We start from the raw sequence: 24,098 nt of genomic DNA, 5'->3' as shown, positions 1-24,098 counted from the left end.
CGCTGAGTGGAATGCAAACCCTAATACTGAAGGGCATTTATGGAACACCTGTGGTTATTAAGTATGGTAAGCCTGCGTCCCATAGTGCATAACACAGGCAGTAGCCATACAGGAAAGCCAGATACGTTCCATTATCATCACGTACTTCAAATAATTAATAACAATTGAATGTGCTTTGTTGGCGCGCCGATGAGCGAGCGAGCTTTTGTACATACGCCTATCATCATAATTTCATCTTGGTGTAAACTTTCAACATTTCTGGTGAGGTAGTTGAACAACAGCAGATGAATAACTCAGCTAAACTATTTACTTTCTCACGTTTTCTCTCTGGATGTGCACATGGTGAGGCGCCGTATAGCATGTATCACACGACAATGTTCAGTTCTCTACTCCCAACTTGCCGTGTCAACGAACTGCGGTGGTAATCGTTTGGCTATTGATCGAATGATAAAACCCAGAAATGGGGCGATTGCCCTTGCTAATTTAATTCCCTAAACATAGAAAAAACGTTCTTGTAAAATTATAAGCGTTGTATCCACTACCTAATTGTTAAAGTTCATGCAAGAAAACATAGCATTAAACCAGCAAACCTTTTAAAATTTGATTTCATAGTGGGGCATATCAACTGAAGTTCTCGGTACAATCCCTTGGAAAACGGATTCCGAGGGGTTTCTCTGGTCTCATGAGTAAATGTATAGCTAAAAACAAGATTTACTGAATGTATCTACTACCTGCTGAAAGAATCTCTTGTCTAACACTGTAGAAAAGTTATCAGCCACTAAAGAACATCGCGGTCGGGCCGTGTCATGTTGGGCCGGGCCGGGTCGTGTCGGGCCGCTCATTCCTCAGCTGAACATACACATCGTTTTGCTCGCTGCGCTCGCTCGCTCGTATTAAAAAACAGGGGGTCTGCATCCCACTCTGCAATATGAGGTTTAAGCATACATCGCTATGCTGCACCGTACGCCAATAGGAAAAAGGACAAACGGATTCGCATGGAGGGAGAAAACACACACACACACACACACACACACAGTAAAGCTAACTCTTTCTACAAGAAGATGCATTTTTCTTAATATATTCTTACCTCATACACGCAATTCCTATATTTTTGTTTTCTCCAGTTTTGAGGAGACATTATTAGAAAGGGCGAATGAAAGTTATGTTTCTCGCTACGGTATTTGTTATTTACAGGCGACTCTTTACTTCTTACTGATTTCTTAGTTTTGAGGAGACATTATAAAGAGAGATGAATAAAGATTATATTTATCCCTACCCGCTTGAAAAATCTCAATTAGATTAATAAAATCATACGGGGATAGCAATAATACGGTAAATGAAGTCATCGTATTCAAGGAGTTAATGACGTAAATACACATCATATTATTCTATACTGTATATGGCTGACAAGAATCGATGGTAAAACTTTCTCTCTCTCTCTCTCTCTCTCCCTTCGAATTTACAACACTGCTCCAGACACAAATACCTGCTTCTGGCCACTATACGAGTCATTTCTATACATACAGTATGTATATTTTTGGAGTGCCTTGGAGTGAATGGCAGAGCATCACTTGGGGCTCGAATCCTGAAGCGGGATGGGAGAGGGAGGCTTGGAGGTGCTGGAGATGAATTGGAGATGAAGGAGAGGAGAGAGAGAGAGAGAGAGAGAGAGAGAGAGAGAGAGAAATGGTGGGGATGCACGAGAAAAATAAAATGAAGGAAAACAGAGGATGCAAGGAAAGATAAAGAATGTGAGATGATAAGGTAATAAAGAGGAAAAAGGAGAGAAAGGAGAAAAAACAGGTAAGAAAGAAATGAAAAAAAGGGAAAAAATCGAGAAAGTGAGAAACATAGAAAAAGGAAGAAAAAGAAAGGGAGGTGAGGTTTGAAGGTGATGGAGATGAGAAAGGAGAAGGGGAGAGAGAAAGGAAGGAGGAAGGAAATGAGAAAGGGGAAGGACAGAATAGGAAAGAAAAGAAAAAAAGGAGGAAGGTGAAGGAAAGAAAAGGAAGGAAGAGAAGGAGGAAGAGAGGTACGAAACTGTGCGAAGGTGCTGAATTATATGAGAAGAGACAAAATTAAGGGAAAAAAGGAAGGGTGGGGAAAACGAGGCGCGGAAAAAGAGAAAAGGAGAGAAGAAAGATGATAGAAAAGAAGGGCGCTTTGAGAGGCGGGATTAGAGAGAGAGAGAGAGAGAGAGAGAAATATATTTTGTGAATAACTGTACACTGACTGGAATGGAAAAGAATAGGGTACATGATCAGATGACGGGAAATAAGGGAGGTTTGATATTAGTGATGGAAACTGACCTGGTGTCGAGGATTGGTGACCTGTCATGTATTTCTGGAAACTGGCTTAGTAAAGGGTATATGGCTCAGGTATTTGGTAAAGAGGTTTATGGCTGAAGTGAAGGCATACTGCACTGGGTGACTTAAGTTTAGATCAAGTGAGCCTCGTGTGCAAACTGGTGAGGGATTAATTATCGGGAATTTGATGACGGATGGTGCTGGATCGAAAACAGATTAGTGAAGGGAATGGTATAAGAGTGACGACAATCTGGATCTGCTGGCTAACTGAAGTTGAAACAGAAAGCGTTAATGATGAGGGATTTGCTGACTGTACCTGAATTGTTAAAGAACGTATGGGATTACTGTATTTATGTTGAATTTAGTATAAGATTTGAAAAAGAACTGACAAAATACAGTCAGGAGGCAAAATGTACTCATTACACCACTGCATCTACTCCTCCCTGACTCACAGTATAATCATCTATGTACAAAGAAACACCAAGCCTCCCTCGTATTAGAAATAATACCCAGCAAGGTAAAATATCTGAGAGAAGAACACACCAAGCCCCACACATCTTAGGAATACTAGCCTAAGAAGGAAAATGATAAGCAGAAGAAGTGATATATCAGACTGGAACAAAACAACCATTTTGCACCTTGAGAATATTGGCCAGCAGGGGAAAATAAGAAGGAAAGGTGATATATCGGGCTGAAAATCATACCAATCGTCTCAGCTTAGAAATATTAACAAACACAAAAAAATGACAAGCACAAGATGTAAATATATATATATATATATATATATATATATATATATATATATATATATATATATATATATATATATATAGTAATTGGAGACCGATACCAAGACACTTTAATTTTAAGAATGAAACTCAGTAGAAGAAAGTGATGGGACAAAAAGAGAAATACAAATAAATCTATTACCTCTGACTGTACGAAAAACTGGAGAATGGAATAGTGAAGAAGGTAAATGACTAGAATAGGTAAGTAATTACAGTTTAGGACGAGTGGAGTTAGTGACGCAAATGGTGAGGATTTTTATAACTGGGATTTAATAATTAATGGAAGCTGGATTGGAGAATGTAATAATAATAATAATAATAATAATAATAATAATAATAATAATAATAATAATCCATCCATCCATCATCCAATCCTATGTCGTCCCATGAGGGGCGTAAAAACCCGGGGCTAGGCATGTTGGTCCTGACATTTAAGATGACAGTGACCAGCCTCACTCATCCCTAAGTGGCATTACGTGAGCAATAATCTCCAATCATCCCTTGGATATAAATCTACACAGGCTCAATCCGATTGGAGCACCTTAATTGCCCACAAAACCACCAGGCACCATAATTTGGTTGTATGTTTACCACCCAGCATAGTAAATGGTTTCCAGGTGTACAGGAAACCATTTGGCTTGTCACTCAGTGTAGAGTCACCCACAGACAGAAGGAAGAGGAAAGAATGAAAGAAAGAAGCGGGAGTGTAAAGTCACCCGTAAGTAGAAGAAAGAGGAATGACTCAAGGAAAGAAAGACAGAAGAGGCCCAAAGCAGCACTACATCGAGTAAGTGGATGGTGAGCGCTCCGACCCACCATAAATAATAAAAATAACACTAATAATAAACTTTACTCGAGAGATGGCAGCCTTCTGGGTGAAATTGTGCAAGTTGGAGGAACTCTCTCTCTCTCTCTCTCTCTCTCTGTTTTGTGCACGGTGTAAGGTAGAAGGAACCAAAGGCTAGAAACCCGCAAGACTGTTCCCTCAATGAAAAAATAAAAACAAGATGACAGAAAAATTCAAAATCTATCATCCACTCACTTGATGTAGTGCTGACTACTTCTTCCTTAGCCTTTATCATTTTTTTTCTGTGCCTGCCCTCCTCTCTTCCTATTTCTCCCATCTTTCCTGTCACTACTTATTGCTTTTCTTTCTGTTACATGTGGCTTTACATTGAGTGACAAGCCAAATGGTTTCCTGTAAACCAAGAAACCATTTACAACGCTGGGTGGTAACCATATAACCAAACCATACGTGCTCCCTACGTGTCAAGTGGGTTGGTGGAGGGTTAGTGCCCCTCCCTGTAAAATATATAACTCAGAGTCAAATGGCCACCCCGTATGGGATTATGGCGTCTGGCAATAGATAGTGTTACGGAACAGAGAAAGATAATGTACACTTTAAGTGAGAATACTAAAAATCACTACTGTCCCGTAAAGTTCCAGGTTCAAAACAAAGAGTTGGGTAAAATTACAAGTTAAAGTTTAATGCTCAAACTAACAACAAAACATTCAGGACTCATAAGGATAATGTAATGGCAAAAAACAGGTTAAATATATGGTTAACTGCAATAGCCTCTATTAACACGAAATTAGCAAGAGTAAATTTACCTAAGTCAGCCCTAATAAAAGGAAAATACACTGGGTAATGCTCAGTTAATGCAAGATAAATTATTACAGATACAAAATATTATTAATGATGGCTGACAATAAGAACCTTTATATAAATTACAAAAACCTCACTAGGCCTACAAATTAAAACTTATGCTATACAGTACAAGAACAAAATGCAATAACACTCATACTTAAATTACACAGCTGCTAGATGGTTGGAGACTTCCTGAACACTCACAATAATAACTGTACAGGGGAGGACAGAGATGTGAACAAAATGAGGAGTAGATCTAAGTGGCAATTAATGTAGAGACTGAGGTCATTATATAGGGGCCGGCAGAGCTAGATACAACTTGTATGAAGGACGCGCAAATGAAGCCATGGGGACAAAGAGTTGACAATCCCGCTCTGAACAACAGAAAGAACGACTTACTCTACTATAACGGTAGAAGGGGGGAGTGAGGTAGAACACGCTCGTGATCAAACAGGCAGCACACTGTACGTTAGAATTACACAAAGGATGATGAAATCATGGGCTATGTAACACCTCCCCACAAAGAAAAAAGAAATTTACAAAGGAAATTTCTTATTACTCTAAAACAATCTGTCTAAAGTCTAGATAAGCAATCTGCAATAACATTTTCTTTCCCCTTGACATGTTGTATGTCTAATGAATACTCCTGAAGAAGTAGACTCCATCTTGTCAATCTCTGATTTTTATCTTTAAACTTACTAAGGAATTTCAGTGGGTTATGATCGGTATAAACGACTATGGGGTCAAAACCACAACACAAATAAAATGAAAAATGCTGTAAACCCAAAATCAAGGCCAAAAGCTCTTTCTCAATAGTTGATTAGTTCTTTTGAGGTGGAGTGAACTTCTTACTGTAGTAAGATACAGTGTGTTTAATACCCTGATCATCCTCTTGCAGCAAAACAGCCCCAGCTCCTGTATCACTTGCATCAACAGCCATCTTAAAAGGCTTAGCAATATTTGGAGTAGCGAGCACTGGCTGACTTAATAGGATAGCTTTAAGTTTGTTGAAAGAGGATTCACAGTTATCGGTCCAGACAAATTTAACTCCCTTTTTCAGTAGGTCTGTAAGTGGTGATACAAGAATTGAAAAGTTAAGAACAAATCTCCGGTAATAACCTACCATTCCCAAAAATCTTTGTAGCTCTTTTCTACTTTTAGGTCTGGGAAGATCACTTATAACCTGAACCTTAGCTCCTGGTGGTTCAATATGTCCATCACCAATTACGTACCCAAGGTACTGAACTTTTGCTTGACCAAACTCACACTTTGATAAATTAGCTACAAGATTAGCATGAACCAAACGCTCAAGAAATTTACTGACATGGCATAGGTGATCTTTCCAGTTGTCACTGAAGATTAATACATCATCAATATAAACAACACACCCTGCCAAACCCTCTGTTACAACATTCATGAGCTTCTGAAAAGTGGCTGGTGCATTCTTAATACCATATTGCATTACAGAACATGCAAAAGTCTTTCCTAGTGTTACAAAACATGAGATCTCCCTAGCACGTTCAGTCATAGGTACTTGCCAGTATTCCTTTAACAAATCAAACTTACTTATGTACCTAGCCTTTCCGATCTTGTCTATGCAATCTTCCACGCGAGGGAGAGGGTGTCTGTTTTGGTTATCTGATTAACACGTCTGTAGTCAATGCAAAGCCGCTGTGACCCACCTGGCTCAGGGACTAGAGTGACAGGAGAACTCCACTCGCTCTGACAGGGCTCAATCATCTTGTGGTCCAACAGGTAGCCAAGCTCCTTCTGGATGAGAGGAACTTTCACTGGTTTCACACGGTAAGGAGGCAGTTTAATTGGCTTTGCGTCTCCAACATCGACATCATGCATCAACACAGTGGTTCTTCCTGGAGTAGCACGGAACACTTGCGGGTACTCCTGCAGTAATGCCGAAAACTCCTGCCTTTCCTCGGGAGGTAGATGAGAAAGCTTAGTCTGGAGATCATTCATGATATCAGGATTCTTCCCCAAACTATCACTCAGGCTCATACTGCATGGGGGATCTTCACTTGCAGACTCGGGTGGAACAGCTACAGTGCAGACTGGATTATTTTCGTCCCGCCTGTGATATAACTTTAGCATGTTGATGTGACATAGTTGCTTGTTCTTTCTGCGATCTGGTGTGGCGATGACATAGTTGACATCACTGAGTTTCTTCTCCACGAAATAAGGACTACTAAACTTGGCTTGAAGAGGTTGCCCATGAACTGGTAGCAGAATCAAAACCTGATCTCCTGGCTGAAAGTGGCGCAACCTGGACTTCTTATCATACCAAGTCTTCATCTTCTCCTGAGAAGCTCCTGAATTCTCTCTCGCCAGCTATAAAGCAGTGGACAGCCGTTCTTTGAACTTCATCACATACTCCAGCAGGTTGACGTCATCTTCCTCCGACAGCCAGCATTCCTTGAGCAACTTAAGGGGTCCTCTTACTTCATGGCCAAACAGTAATTCAAAAGGTGAGAAGCCCAGTGATTCATTTGGAGATTCTCTTGCGGCAAACACAACGAATGGAAGACCTTTATCCCAGTCTTTCTGATGTTCCAAACAGTATTTCCTGAGCATCGATTTGAGTGTTTGATGATATCTCTCCAACGCTCCTTGGGTCTGGGGATGGTAAGCTGAAGACGTGATCTGGGTGATGCCCAACTCTTTCAGAGACTGCTTGAAAACATTTGACATGAAATTACTTCCCTGGTCTGACTGTACCTCCTTGGGCAGACCAAACTTTGTGAAGAACCCTAGCATTTCCTTAACCACGTTCTTTGCTGAGATATTTCTAAGTGGAATGGCTTCAGGATAACGAGTAGCCATATCAATCAGGGTCAACACATAAGAAAATCCTGAAGAAGTCTTAGGAAGAGGGCCCACAATATCCACCAACACACGGGTGAATGGCGCCTCAAAAGGAGGAATGGGAACTAGAGGTGCAACCTTTTCGGTCTGATTACACTTCCCCACAACTTGACAGGTGTGACAAGACTTACAATACCAGGAAACATCCCTGAAGATACCTGGCCAGTAGAAGTGTTTCAAAATGCGTGCCACAGTCTTCCTCACTCCAAGGTGTCCTGCCAAACTGGAATCATGAGCCACTCTAATGATATCCTGCCTACAAACACGAGGGATGACAACTTGATGTACAACCTCCCATTCACAGTCGGCTGATGCTATTGGGGGTCTCCACTTCCTCATAAGTACTCCTGACTTTACATAATAACAAGTAGAAGCACCAGCTGACTCTTCCTCACTGCAAGCATAGTTAGCAAGACCTTTCAACTCAGGGTCAGCAACCTGCAACTCAACCAACTCTTGACGAGACAAATTATCAACACTACGGGGTACTGCCTCATCTGGTGAGTGGTCCAAATTAGCAAGAAAAGTGTCAGCTAGGATAACATCATCATCATCATTATCCTCTAAATCACCAGTAACTTTAGACTTAGCCCTAGTGACAGCACATGCAGGGAACACATCAGGGACATCACAATCCTGGGACGCAGCCACTGGCTCACTAGACAACTGAGGAGCTGGACACACTTGACTTCCACCAATATCATTTCCAAGTAAGAAAGTTACACCTGACATAGGGAGTGTCTCAACCAACCCAACCATTACGGAACCATTAGCAAAACCAGTCTCTAAATTCACTCTGCACAGAGGGACAGAGAAGTAATTATTCCCTACACCTTGTAAGATTACAGTTTCATCAGAGGAATTAACATTAGAGCCTAGAACACTGGTCAGGATAAGGGATTGGCAAGCACCTGTATCACGATATATTTTAACTGATTTCCTGTCATTACTGTCCAGAGGACTGACAAAACCATCAGACAGGAAATTAGCACATGAACTCTTGAGAGTGTCACCCACGTTACTGCTCAAAAGAGGAGCTCCATCATGAGAATTTAAGTTACCCCTCAATGCAGGTTCAGTTAACTCAGTTAAAGAATTCTGGGAACTCTCAAGGGTGGACACTAGACCAACTGACTGAATATTTAAAGACTCCTTTTTGTTCACATCACGCTGTCTCCTGAAACATTTCTCCGTAGTATGACCAAGCTTACTACAATAAGTACATTTACTTTTCTGAAATCTAGAGGTGAAGCTGGTATTTACTTCCTGAGAAACATCATCTTTATTCTCTTTCCTGTTACCTGTACTCTGAGTAGAGGCAACATACTTACTCTCAGCTTTCCCTTTTTCTTTAGAATATCTCTTGTGAGTGAGAACATATTCATCAGCTAAAACTGCAGCATCAGACAAATTATCTATTCTTTTCTCATCAAGATATAGGCTTACATCTTTACTAATACACCTTTTGAAGTCCTCCAGCAAAATCATCTGCTTAAATTTGTCAAAATCAGAATCCACATTCTTAGAATTTAACCACTGCTCTAACAGATCTTCTTTGATTTTTGCATACTCAACCTGGGATTGCTTATCTTGCTTATAAGTTGTCCTAAATTTTACTCTATAGGCTTCAGGAGCAAGCTCATAGGCCTTAAGAATCAAGCTCTTAACTACATCATAATTATCAGATTGATCCTGAGGCAAAGATGCATAAGTTACTTGAGCTTTACCGGTGAGAACAGTTTGAAGGAGTACTGGCCAATACCTTTTGGGCCAATTAAAACCTGTAGCTACCCTCTCAAACAACTGAAAATACTTTGTTAAATCAGATTCATTAAAAGGAGGGACAAGTTTAACATTTTTAGCCACATCAAAATCATCAGAGCTAGATGATCCAGTTCCACCTTGTTTCATGCGATTCTCATGGTCTGCCTGAATTCTAGCAATTTCAACTAGTGCCTCAGCCTCCTTAGAGCGGGCCTCCGCCTCCTTAGCACGAGCCTCCTGCAGGGCTAGCTGTAACTTAGCTAATTCAATCTGCGTTTGCTCATTTGGAGGAGTTATATTAAACAAGCTTTCATTAATCATGTCAACAATTTGATCTTTAGAATGATGAGAGCGAACAGCAATTCCCAATTGTTGAGCAACAAAGCCAAGTTCATTCTTTGTTCTGTTTTCTACATCCAACACTGTTTGCACATTTGACAAAAAATCTTTGGCTTCATCAAGTGTAGTAATAGTAGACATCATGAATAAGTAACAGTCACAAAATATCAAGCAATATCCTTATGATAATATCCTGAATATCCTGATGAGAGGTCGCCAAATTTATGTTACGGAACAGAGAAAGATAATGTACACTTTAAGTGAGAATACTAAAAATCACTACTGTCCCGTAAAGTTCCAGGTTCATAACAAAGAGTTGGGTAAAATTACAAGTTAAAGTTTAATGCTCAAACTAACAACCAAACATTCAGGACTCATAAGGATAATGTAATGGCAAAAAACAGGTTAAATATATGGTTAACTGCAATAGCCTCTATTAACACGAAATTAGCAAGAGTAAATTTACCTAAGTCAGCCCTAATAAAATGAAAATACACTGGGTAATGCTCAGTTAATGCAAGATAAATTATTACAGACACAAAATATTATTAATGATGGCTGACAATAAGAACCTTTATATAAATTACAAAAACCTCACTAGGCCTACAAATTAACAACTTATGCTATACAGCACAAGAACAAAATGCAATAACACTCATACTCAAATTACACAGCTGCTAGATGGTTGGAGACTTCCTGAACACTCACAATAATAACTGTACAGGGGAGGACAGAGATGTGAACAAAATGAGGAGTAGATCTAAGTGGCAATTAATGTAGAGACTGAGCTCATTATATAGGGGCCGGCAGAGCTTGATACAACTTGTAAGAAGGACGCGCAAATGAAGCCATGGGGACAAAGAGTTGACAATCCCGCTCTGAACAACAGAAAGAACGACTTACTCTACTATAACGGTAGAAGGGGGGAGTGAGGTAGAACACGCTCATGATCAAACAGGCAGCACTCTGTACGTTAGAATTACATAAAGGATGATGAAATCATAGGCTATGTAACAATAGATAGATAGTTCATTTCGATATGCACTGACACACTGCGTTTAAAACACTGGAGGTCGTAGGCAGTAGGAAATACAGACAAAGGAAGACAATTCCAGAGGTGACCTATTCCATACATGAAGGAATGGGAGTAACGGTTAACTCTTGCACTGGAGAGTTGGAAAGAAAAGGGATGTGAGTTTGATGCTAGACGGGTGCTACGCGCCCTTCGTTGTGGCGGAAGGATGCATGCAGATAGTTCAGAGAAGCTGTGACCATTGAAGTTGCGACAGAAAGAAGATAAAGATGCAACGATGTGGCAAAGAGACAGAGGTTGAAGGGAGCTAATAAGAGGAGAGTTAATGAGACGCAAGCCTTTGACTCCACAGTGTTGAGAAGAGTTGTATGTGGGGAGCCTCCCCACACATGTAAGTTTTACTCAACACAGAGGCGAATAAAACCAGAGAGAGAATATATCCGAAGCATCTAGATGAAGTTCCTAGACAGAAAAATGCCTAGAGAGATAACTGACGAAAAGAAATAGCGGTAGGTTGGCCAAAGAAAGCAATGGTAAAAGGCAAGAGCACTAACCCTCGTGGCAGTCTTATTGGTAAACGATGATGGAGTAGAAGTCAAATCATTCAGCAGGAAACGGAAAAAAGAGCAGATCAAACAGGAGGCTGAAAGAGGTAACTATATTAAAAGACAGGAGCACTGACCATCGCGAAAGTGGTAGAGGTAAATTTTGAAGCTGCAAAAGGAAAATAATTCTGCAGGCAAACAGTAGCAGGAGAAAACAACAGAAAAAAAAAAGAACGGGAGGCTGGAAGAGGAAACTAAGGTAAACAGAGAGAAACAAGGGCAGACTGACCGTTGTGTGGGTCGCAAAGTAAATTCAGAAGAAGCCAAAGTAAAATAATTCAGTAGGCAACCAGCAGCAGGAGAAAAAAAAAAAAAAAAAAACGGGATGCTGGGAGAGGTAACTATGGCAAGAAAGAAGCCCAGCTCACTGACCGTCATGGGAGTCGTAGAGGTAAATGATGTGATCCCAGCGGTAGTGGTGGATGAGGTCAATGATGGCCTGGTGGTACTCGGGTCTCATCGTGGTGGCGTAGTCCATCAGACCAGAAGATGGGTTTGGCACCTGTACGCCAGAAAGATGGAGAGATTTATTGTCTCGATATATACCGTATTTCCTGTTGCTCTCACATATATGATTTTTGTCTCGAATATCTGTCTTTATCTATATCCATATCTATATCTATCTATTTGTCTATCTATATCTATCTATCTGTCTATCCATCTGTCTACCTAATTATACTTTTTTGGTCTCACTCTGGTACGTGAGGGAAACCAGATGAATAGGTGGATAAACATTTTTTTTTTCTCTCTCTCTCTCTCTCTCTCAAACACATACACACACACACACACACACACACACACACACACACACACACACACACACACACACACACACACACACAAAACATTCCGCCATTACCACAGAGCTTCGCATTTTCCTAGTTACACCACCTCTTTCAAAACTCCAGTAGAAAAAAGGATGCTGCATTAAAGAATATCTTCGTATAAAGTTACGTCTCTACAAGCCTCTATGCGAGTGTAATTTAGGCTTCTTTGTTGCTTCCAGACCTTTTCATTTGTCTAAGATGTTGCTTCCGAGTGGTGAAGGGCTTTGGGATGTAATTTAGGTGGTAGTGCTTCATCGTTAGCCAAAAACAGCATTATCTACCCTTACCATCGTCTTGTATGCTATTTTTACCGTTTTCATATTGACAGTCTGCATCAATAACTTGGGGTGAGATATTGTGGTATACTGTGCAGAATCAGTTATTCAGGGCGAGGTGTTAGAAAATTTCAAAAGCTATTCGTAATCCCAAAAGCCATTTATAATACACTAAACCCTGTGTGTCAGTCCGCCACTCCCAAATATCTTGCTGAAACAAGCTGACTAGTGACAGGAGTGGCTGGCTATTTTACTCCATATTAGAGCGTATAAATTCATAATGAGATTGTATGACAGATTTACCTATAATTTTTCCATGTAAAAGTATGTAACAGAGAGAGAGAGAGAGAGAGAGAGAGAGAGAGAGAGAGAGAGAGAAATCTTCTAACCCCTATCCCAAAAGAGGATTACATTTCATCATATTAAAAATAAAAAAAAAAGCTCCGCCATCAGATTATACCCACTCACATAAGGCATTTGTAAATACGTAGGAAGAGTTGCGGAAAAAATACAAGACGATTGACTTCATTACGACAACTTACAAGACAGTGATGAAAGTGTTTCGAAATCCCGTGATGAGATGTTCCAAGCACCACCACAAGCTATTCAGAACACTGGGTGGCATTACTGATGGTATAATGTAAATAATGGGGCACTATTATTCTCCAAAACTGTACATACTGCAAGTGTGTAAATAATTATTCATTACAGAAGATGAACAGAGGCAAGGGGAAAAAAAAAATCATACTCCAGAAAACAGGTGTCCTCCATTCATAAAAAAAAAAAAAAAAAAAAAAAATCTGTAATCGTTTGACTTGAACTGCTGTAGGTTGAAGTCCTGGGAGAAACATAAGGGAGAGCGAGTTCCAAAGAGAAGCAGTTCGGGAGTAAAGGAATTCTGGGAGTGGAATATACAGCTATATTCATTATATTCTTGGTCTAAAATTGCCATCTCTCCATATTAATGCTGAATTGTGACAATAGATTAACGTTAGAATATGATCCTAGGCACGAAAAAGTGCTGTGGACAGGGTGTAGAGCCGCAGTATTGTCTTTTTCTGTCATTAAACGGAGTGAAATATGCTGCAAAGGGTTGAAAATCTGGGTCATGCTAGAGTCACTGCAGTATAGTGTGTGTGTGTGTGTGTGTGTGTGTGTGTGTGTGTGTGTGTGTGTGTGTGTGTGTGTGTGTGTGTGTGTGTGTGTGTGTGTGTGTGTGTGTGTGTGTGTGTGTGTGTGTGTGTGTGCACGTCATTGCACAGCAATAATTACTCCGATTCCTGTGGTCCATTTAGGTAATTAAAATCCATTGTCATTAATTGGAATATGATGCTGCAGACCTGTCCCTACAAAGAAAGGATTAATGATACCAGTGTTAACTCTGACGCTCCTATGACTCAATTTCTGTATAAGTTGTTTGATATTAGCTAGAATAAAATAACAGAGCTGTCTGTGCCTCGAGGTAAATGTCAATTCCCAGAATGATCCCAGCTCTTGTTGACATGAACGTAAATATGTAACGCGTATATTTCTAATTTACGCCTCTGTACAATGTGACTTGCAGGAAATGCACTGACTATTACATTCCCATTCACATCATATTTTTGTGTACGTAACGATGTGTATGTGTGAATATAAAACCTGTGTGTATGTGTAAATATAAAACCTACCTTGTATGTACCTAAAAGGTCGTTATCGTAATCTTCACCCTGACGCCTTTTCTCCTACCTACAGATGGAGTCAGGAGGGTTAAGAAAGCCGGGAAAGATAAAAGCATGACAGTGGGAAAACTATCAACAGCATACCCACAATCCCGGCTGTCACAGGCCTAATCACCTGTACTGTATATTTTTTTGTTACTTTACTACTCTGACACAGATATATAACAATTTTCCGACTATTGCCATCCAGTCCACAGATACAAGTATATATAAAACCTATGTGTATGTGTAATTATCAAACTTATGTATGTGTAAATATTAAACTTATGTATGTGTAAATATTAAACCTATATATGTGTAAATAATATACCTGTATTTGTAAATATTAAACTTGTGAACGTGTAAATATTAAACCTATGTGTGTGTAAATACTAAACCTACAGTACGTGTACGTGTGAATATTAAACCTGTGTACAAATGAAACCTATGTGTGTATAAATATTAAACTTACGTGCATGTGTAAAGATTAAAACAGTGATGTCATTACCATATTATTCTCCACTATATATGTTTGCAAATATATATATCATACAGCCAACACATATGTAAATAAATACCACTTCATTATATACAATTACACCAACGTATAATGGCCAGTGAACCATGAAAAGAAATTCGTTCAGTTATTACTAAAAATGCGTGAATGGGGTAGATAAATGATACAGGAGAGAGAGAGAAAGAGAAGGGGAGGGAGGGAGAAGTGTGGGAGTCAGTAAACGAGATGAGGGCGAAGGTAGGTGGGGAAAGGGTGAGAGGTCAAGTAGAGAGAGAAGTGATGGGGCAGGGGAGAGGGAATGGGAAGGAAGGTGGGGAGAGGGGGTGAGGGGTGAGGTAAGTGAAGAAAGGGGATGAGACAAAAAGTAGGTAGAGAGGAGCAGTGACGGGAAGACAGGGGTTGGTGATGGGGATGTGGGGAATGGTTAAGTGTGAGACAGGGCAAAAGAAAAAGTGGGGGTGAGAAGTATGAAAGTAGAGGAGATGATGAGATGGGATGGGGGATGGGGTCAGGCAGGGTGAGGGGTCAGGTGAAATGCAGGGTGGGGTGTAGGACGAGAAATGGGGTGAGACTGTGGTATGAGTGTGGGTAGATGTGTAGTCGTCATGCGAGGATATGAGTGAAAATATTAGTGTGTGCGTGTGTGTGTGTATTTTTTTTTTTTTTCGGCCAAACCCCGTTCACAGCCTCTGACTCTCTCCACTAAATTGTTGACGCCAAAACCAAAACATGGCTCTATGACAGGAATTCACACAACTTACAGTATTTACCCTAACGCTGCCACACACGCTGACTCTAAGCTCTTCAGTACAAACATGCCTCCATTATTTGTGTCTATTTTTTATCTTTACCGTTTAACAGCCATTTTTTTTAATTACATTTTCGTTATCAGTATTCTCGCGCTCTTCTCTCTTCACTATAAACTGTGAAATACAAAGAAGTCACACTGCTTCTAGTGTTTCTCCCAATGTTAAAATCATGGCTGGCTTTGGGTTCTTTATTGTAAACATGGACACGTTATTTATATATCTATTTATTGGCTCGACGCTCAATACAAACACAATTCAATATTCCTTCAGTTCAATTACGTATTTATTATCTTTGCTATCTCTACAATTCCATTCACTGAGACTTTTCGAATCAGTGGGGTTAGACAAAGATTTCAGTAACCCATTAGGTTATCCACTGTTGCTTGTCCAAATAAAATATAATCGTTTAACACGAATATAATATAAATACACTATAGGAATGAAAGGCTTCGTATTTATTACATTTCATAATGACTTGTGGGAAATCATATAAAAATATCTACTACACCTACCGGTATCATCATCATCACCAAAACCATCATCACAGTTACCATCACCATCACCATCACCATTATATTCATCATCATCAATTCAGTATAGTTGATCTTAATTTTGTCAAGTTTTACAGTGCCGTTAACTGATCAAATGGAAGCATTTAATGGTACAAAACTAACAGCCAGACCCGTAGCCAGGACTTGAAATTCTGGGGGGCCATCTTCATCGTAGGGGGGCTATTTTTTTTTATTCTATTCTTTCCATGTCTGTGGAACTGATATCATAAGGCCGAAAATTCCGACGGAAGAGTTATCTTTTTTGTCCAAATTACTCTGACATGGGGAAACTGATAATTATTGTCTAAGAGTATATTAACACTCTCATCCTCGAGGAGTTTCCTCGTGACGAAAAAAATCGTCTGGCGTTAGCCAGAGTAAAAAACAAAGTGCGTTTATGAGGCTGAAAATGTTAAACGCCACCTGGGAGAGTCACAGCTGTCCTCAGCCCAGGAGAGAGAGAGAGAGAGAGAGAGAGAGAGAGAATTACTGTTTGGTTTACCGGGTGTAAGTATATGTTAATTTTTTATCGTAAATATTTTGATTTTTATTGTTTATTACGGCATTTTATGATCATCAGTATTAGTATTAGTATTTTCACAATTTTTTCTTAGCGCTTTTTCAAATTTGTGCCCAATGAAATACTGAGGTAAAGCATGGGCGTGGATGTGTATGGTTGAACGTGTGATTTTTTTTTCTTTTATGAAACTGTCATACTGTTTAATGTTTAACTGTTTATTCTGGTAACACTGATCACAACTGCATCATACAAAATATATGTACATTTTACGATGTCATAACCTCAGGAATGTTCACATCCTCCATCACTCGTAGTCAAGTATTCATACAGATATACGCCGACTTGTTCGCCGGAACATTTCAATCAGTTCAGCCACGGAGAGTGCAAAGGTTTTTCAGATACCAAGAGAGCGAGTTGACATTTCCTCTGATGGGTCATGCACCTTCTGTATGGAGTCAGCAGCCTTGTTACCGCTGAAAAGGTAGCTTCGCATGTAGCAGATTGTCACGAGTCGGCTCGTGACATTAAATTTAGTGGGAAACCGCGAACTCTAGTACAATCCCAGTGTTTATCGTTCAGTTAACCGCTCACCCGATCGGGAGTGTTTTTAAAGCAATTTTTCAATGTCATAAATGATCGTCTTTGTGCAAGACATTAGCGCTTCCGCTGAGCGATTTGTTGTGAGCATGTTTCGCTCATTCTAGCCGTTGGTAATGCGGCCACAACAATTCCCTCTTTCCCATGATTTGGTCAGTCGAGGTTTGAGCGCCACGAAAGCAGGTTGGGCCAGAGCGTGTAGTGCCGCCGTTCCTGAATTTCCACATAGTGTGATAGGCGAGAAACTTAGCGAGTGCAGTGTCCTTCCTCAACGACGCCCAGTCATCCACTTAGTCCACTCTTTGACCAGTATTTCTTTTCGATTTTTCCTAGGTTTAAGAGTTAGATTTTGAGTGAGCAAGTGAGTGCGATCTTATTTTGAATTCATTTTGAAATGTAACGTAAATTTATTCCTTTGTAATAAATAAATTTAACAGTTCTTTTTCTCGAGCTTAATGTAATGTAAACTCGTGTTTTATTTTCCATATTAAGCTTATTCTAGTTATAGCTCCTAGCTTGCATAAACGCTTTGCTATTCATAACTGCTATTTAGGCCAGTCCTTTCGTATTAAGCTTAAAATCCGTTGTGCCATCTAGGAGTTAATGCATCAGCAAGAATCTGTTATCATTAATAGCATTAGTTATTGATTGTCATGGGTGGAGTCACTTTCTCCAGAGGCCATCAGTACTAATAAACAGCATTTGTGAGTAATTAATCTCTGCTGTGTACTGTTGAGAAAGTTTATAAATTCTCGTCCTTAGAGAATCGGCGAAACAAGCCAGATAAAGTAATCATTGCTTGATTTTTAGCAAGACAATTCATTGTCTTGTTCACAGTATTATTGAATAATTATCGTTTAATGTATAAACACTTTAAAAACCCCGTGACACAGATGATGCCCCAGGAGTCAAGGCAGCACTTTTTTTTTTTTTTTTTTTTTTTTTTTTTTTTTGGCTATTGACCATTGGGGCCGGAGCCCCTAGTCATTAAGGCAAAAATATATATATGTATATACATTGATACATAGATTCATATATATACGAACATATATATATAAATATATATGTATATATATATATATATATATATATATATATATATATACATACATACATACACACATCCATGCATATGAACATACACACTTTCATGCACACGTACATATATATATAATAATTTTTATTTTATTATTTTTTGTAGTTTTATTTTCATTATTATTTTTTTTTTTAACCTTATATTACTTATAGACTAAAATGCCTACTCTAAAGACCCTAAAACTAATCACCTGACAGACAAATCGCTAACCTATACTAAATCCTAAGAGACAAATAACTAGACCTACACTAATGGTAAAAAAACCTCGACCAAGAGAACACCATCGACTGCAGATATGAAATGCCTTTCTACATTACATACCTGCACTCATCACCTGGTGACTGTCAGTCGAGACACAACCTAATATAGAGGACATCAATATATGAAAGGGAACCAGACGAGTCAGGAACATTTCCATATACGTCAGCTGTCAGCCCTAATTAGAATAACTTAAGCAAGATGGTATAATGTATTTACATAATTTGTACAAAAAGTGAAGAACCTCGCCCAGCAGACCACCATCGACTGCAAGTGCCCAATACCTTTCTATATTGCACACTTGCACTCATCAGCTGGTGACTGTTAGTCGAGGGACGGGGTTTAATGTAGGGGACATCAATATTAGAAATAGATCAGTGGATGGAGGAACTATTTCAAATATGTCAACTGTCAACCCTAATTAACAGTACAATATATACATATTTACAGTTGATAAAAACCATAACCATACAGTAAAAAAGTCACATCACTCTGATCAGTCTGGTCTCTCTCAGGAAAGCCATCAATTTATCAGTCATAACAATGTCCCCGTCACCCAGGATGGTGGAAAGAGTGAAGGGGACGTCTGCTGCGCCGCAGTAATTCATAAGTGAAGCACGTTCACGAATAAATCGCCGACAGCGCAGGATGATATGACTGATAGATAACACCGCATCACAGATGTCACAGTGCGGTGGGAAGCGTCTTTCCATATATGGTTTCATGTGAGTTAAAATGGTGGCATTGAGCCGTAGCCATGCCAATACTTTTCTTCAAGGCGACTGGGACGGTTGGCAGTGTCCCAGTCGCCCAGGTGCGGCTTACAAGTTGGAATATTTAGTCTGGTCCACTGACCTTGCCACAGAAGATTTATTGATTTCTTTCTGAGAGAGAGACTCGACCATAGATCACGAGGAACGTCCCAAGTCTCCTCGAGCTCTACAGCCGACTTTGCAAGTAAGTCAGCCTGCTCATTGCCGTAGATACGACAATGACCAGGAACCCAGATCAGCGTGAATGACTTGTTGCATGAATGCAACTTATTAACGATGCGGCCCTGGATCTCGTGAGAGTCCGTAGTACAAGATGCAATTGCCTGAAGGGCTGATTTTGAATCTGAAAATATGACAAATGAGTCATGCCTAGAATTGAGAGCATAGTCTATGGCTTTGTCAATAGCAAAAAGTTCGGAGGTAAACACAGATGTATGTGTCGGCAACCGATACCTAAGTGCACATTCAGTCGACCACACACTTGCACCCACACATTCACTCGACTTGGAGCCGTCGGTGTACAATTGATGGGACCCCAAGTGACAAACGATGATGTTACGAAACAAGTGGTGGACCTCCGCCTCCGGCGTCTTGGCCTTTGGTGCTGGGAGCCATGAAACATCCACTGTAAAGCCAGGTGGCTCCCAAGGTGCTATATTTTTAAACATCAACTTGTCACAGTCACTGGGGTCCACACCAATCTCCTGAGTCAGTAAGTGGAGGCGAACGGCAAGTGGCCGACGCACCCCCTGCAGTAGGTGGTGGTATTGACGCAGGGGGGTACAGGCCACATTGCCAATATTACTTTTCCTTAATGTTCGTAACCCATACGATAATGCCAGGTGGTCACGGCAAATACGGAGGGGAGGCACATTCGCCTCCACTTCCATACGAGCTACACGGGTACACCGGACAGCTCCAAGACACAATCGCAAGCATTTATTTTGCAACACATCCAATCCTTTCAGCGTGGCATCAGATGCTGAGCCATACACCTGTGCGCCATAGTCTAGCTTCGATCGAATAAGGGACTTATACACCATTAATAAAGATTTTCTGTTGGCACCCCATGTAGTACCCGCTAGGTACTGAAGGACATTTAATGGTTTATCACAACGAGCAGGCAAAGTATTAACGTGACGTTTAAAATTCATTCTGCGATCAAAGTGGAGGCCCAAAAACTTTACAGAATTTTGAAAAGGTACTGCTTGATTATCCAAATATAAACGCAAATCGGGGACGTTACGAGTTGTAAAAACTACAGCGGCACACTTAGGGATGGAAAACGTCAATCCCCACTGCAAGGCCCATTGGTGGACGAAGTCAAGGGCTGCTTGAATCCGCCCAGCCGAAAATTGTGCATTGCGGGAGGAGTGCCATATTGCACAATCGTCAGCATAGAGCGAGTATTTAAGATTCCTGGGGATGGGAGCTGATGACAGAATATCACTGATCATAATACTAAATAAAGTAGGACTAAGCACACTTCCCTCAGCACCCCATTTTCCTGGATAAATATATCCGATGTTACATTACGGGGCAATTTGACGGAGAAAGTCCTGTCCCTTAAGAAATTTGAAATAAAAATAGGCAAATTTCCTCTTAAACCATAAGCATAGAGCTTCATTAGTATACCGTGTCGCCATTTCATGTCATAGGCTTTATGGATGTCCAAGAACACCCCTATCATGAATTCTTTATTGACAAATGCCTCTGCAATACAATGCTCCAAATTCATTAAATGGTCTAGAGAACTTCTGTATTTACGGAAGCCACACTGTTGATCATTTAACAAATTCTTCGACTCTAAAACAAAAAGAAGCCTATTGTTTACCATTCGTTCCATGACCTTACATAGACAAGAAGTCAACACAATAGGACAAAATGAAGTGGGATTCATAAGACGACCAGCCTCTTTGGGTACCGGTATGACGTGTGCAAAATGCCATGAGTTTGGGAACGTTCGAGATGCCCAAATCTCATCGTACAATGCTAACATCTTAATCAGGATGTCCTGATTAAGATGCTGGATCATACCATACATGATGGTGTCTGGTCCAGGGCTGGTGTCTTTACAGGGTTTAAGGGCAAGGAGCAGTTCATCTAGCGTAAACTCTTGGTTGTACGGGGAGTCTACGTCTTCTGTGGCAAAGTCTAATATCTGTAGCTCAGCTGTGCGTTTATGATGTTGAAAACGCGGATCATAATTGGCTGAGCTACTTACATGAGAAAAACTCGTGGCGAGGATGTTAGCAACGTCCACGGGCTTGTCATATATGGTGTTGTTCGCCTGCAGGGTTTTTACAGGGAAGTTTGGGCCTTTATTCTTTAATATTCTTATGGTAGACCAGACCTTACGTAATGGTGTTGTACAAGTCACCGTGGACACAAAGGACCGTCAGGAGTCACATTTGGCCCTTCTTGTTATTCTCCTTGCCTCAGCCCATGCCTGTTTGTATGCAATAAAATTTTTCTCAGTGGGCTGCCTATCAAAAATCCTGTATCTCCTATTGCTTGTCGGCAATCCAGCGTCCACCAATGTGCTCTATGCTTCGCATGAACTGTAGAAGTCTTGGGAATAGCAGCCTCAGCTGCGTGTAATATGGATTGGGTTATATTTTCGACCTTAACATCTATGGTCTCCCCAGATATATCTAAATTGGCGATCCTTGAGAAGGATCCCCAATCTGCTTTCTTATAGTTAAATTTTGGAGGTGGAGGGACCGAAATGATGTTGCGTGTATAAGAAAGACAGAGGGGTAAATGATCACTTCCCAAGGAGTCGTCGTAAGGGTCCCATGAGAAATCTTGATGTATACCAGGGGAGGCCAAAGATAAGTCAATGGCCGAAAAGTTACCAGTATGATCATCTACACGAGTCGCTCTACCATCGTTCAGAATACAGAGGTTGGACTATAGTATTAGGTCAGCTACTTGCTCCCCACGACCATCAATCCTCAAGCTACCTCATTGATAGTGATGGGCATTAAAATCGCCCAACACTAACTTATTCCCAGGCAGATGTTGAAATAGTGAATATAAAGCATCACTATCAATGAGGCCATATGGAGGACAGTAGAGAGAGCAAATAGACAGATACATGTTATTAAATTTTACTCTGTACGTGACAGCTTCCAGAGTAGAATTTAGAATCACTTCCGTTTGTGGGTGTGATTTGTGTGTGAATATGGCTACTCCGTGACCTTCATATCTTCTATACGGGTGGTAGCGTTTTAACTGTGGAGGATCAGGATGATCCTCCAGGCGCGTCTCCTGTAAACAAACAACGTCTGGCCTGTGTATAGAAAACAAGATTGCTATACCTTGTAATTTATTCCCAATACCTCTACAATTCCACTGTAATACAGTGAATGCGGTGGTTTAAGATTTACATTGGGGGCCAGTGTGCTTGGTCTTTTTTTGTCGCCCACCAGCAGGCAAGCGACTACCGGGGGACCTATCCCGGTGCTTGTTTATGGAAACCTCCATATTGTCGTCAATTATTAGGTTCCCTGACTCCCCCGAGGAAGAGCTAACCTTCCTCTCCCTCGCTGGAGTGGGAACTGGAAGAACATGAGGACGAGACTGTTTTGTGAGGGTGGTCATGTTACTTTTACTAGACTTGTTGGGCTTCGCTTTAGGCCGTACTGATGGAGAGGCAGCAGCAGCCTGAGAATAGGTTGAAACCTTAGGGATGTCAGTGAGAGAGTTGGAGCGGACGGGAGGCCGAGATGGAGAGGTACTGTGAGTGGCAGGAGGGAGAAGGACAGGATCAGTCTGCGTCTCTACAGAGCACATCACAGGACGGGACATTACCGCCGAAGCATAGGACCTATTTGGCGTGGGAGTTGCATGCAACTCCTTCTCCATTTTCCCAGTTTTGTAATAGGAAATGCCCTCAGTTGCCTTCACTGTGCAGACCTCCTTCTCTTCCTTCCACTTGGGACAGTCCCTAGAGGAAGTGGAGTGAGTGCCCTTGCAGTGATAGCAACATACCGTCTCAGATGTACAATGGTCCACATCATGACCTTGGCTTGCACACTTGCCACACACTGGCTGGGAAGCCTGACAAGTCTTTGCACCATGCCCATATAACTGGCATTTCATACAACAGAAAGGGTTGGGGATGTATGGCCGCACATGAACAATTTCGTAGCCGACTTTTACTTCGCTAGGCAGTGACACTTTACCAAAAGTTAGAATGACGGTTGCAGTCTTTGTCTTGACACCTTCCGAAAATCTGGTGATAACTCTAGCATCGATGACATCTTGCTGAGCGAGTTCCTCTATGATCTCTTCCTCACTCATCACCATAAGATCCCTGCAAGTGATAACTCCCTTGCAGGAATTCATGGAAGTTGGGATCTTGGTTTCAACATCATAGATGTGGAACTTGCGCAGCTTCAGCAAGTCCTTAACTTGGGATGAATTACATGTTTTTACAAGGAGGTCTCCATTCGCAAGTTTTTTGACTTGTTCCACCTCCCCAGCACAGCCATCAATAACCTTCTTAATCATGAAGGGACTGAGACTGCTCAAGGGAGTGGAACCTAGAGCAGTGATGATTACAAATTCTGCATTCTGAACAGGGACGTCACGAGGCAAACGAGTCTGGGGCCGTTCAGTCGAGAGACAGTCCGTCCATTGGTCAGTCGGGGGTCGGTCAGGACCACCTCCCCCCCTGAGGGGGGGGGAGGCAGTAGGGGCGTCCTCCATAGTACCACTCCCCCCTAGCGGGGGAAGTGGGAAGGAGAGAAAACGATCAAGGGACAAACAACCGGGGACCACACACCTAAGTCTGAGGTTGCCCTCTCA

General features: G+C 40.9%; 1 pseudogene; it reads right to left on the bottom strand.

Annotated features, from left to right (window-relative positions):
- The window catches only part of LOC145394155 (glutamate receptor 1-like), an 804,310-nt pseudogene that overhangs the window by 232,634 nt on the left and 547,578 nt on the right, over positions 1–24,098 (bottom strand).

The sequence above is a fragment of the Coenobita brevimanus genome, chromosome 1, assembly GCF_032717465.1.
Source record: "Coenobita brevimanus isolate Jiangsu-jjx chromosome 1, ASM3271746v2, whole genome shotgun sequence".
NCBI lineage: Eukaryota > Metazoa > Arthropoda > Malacostraca > Decapoda > Coenobitidae > Coenobita > Coenobita brevimanus.
This window is presented reverse-complemented; position numbering and strand designations above follow the sequence as displayed.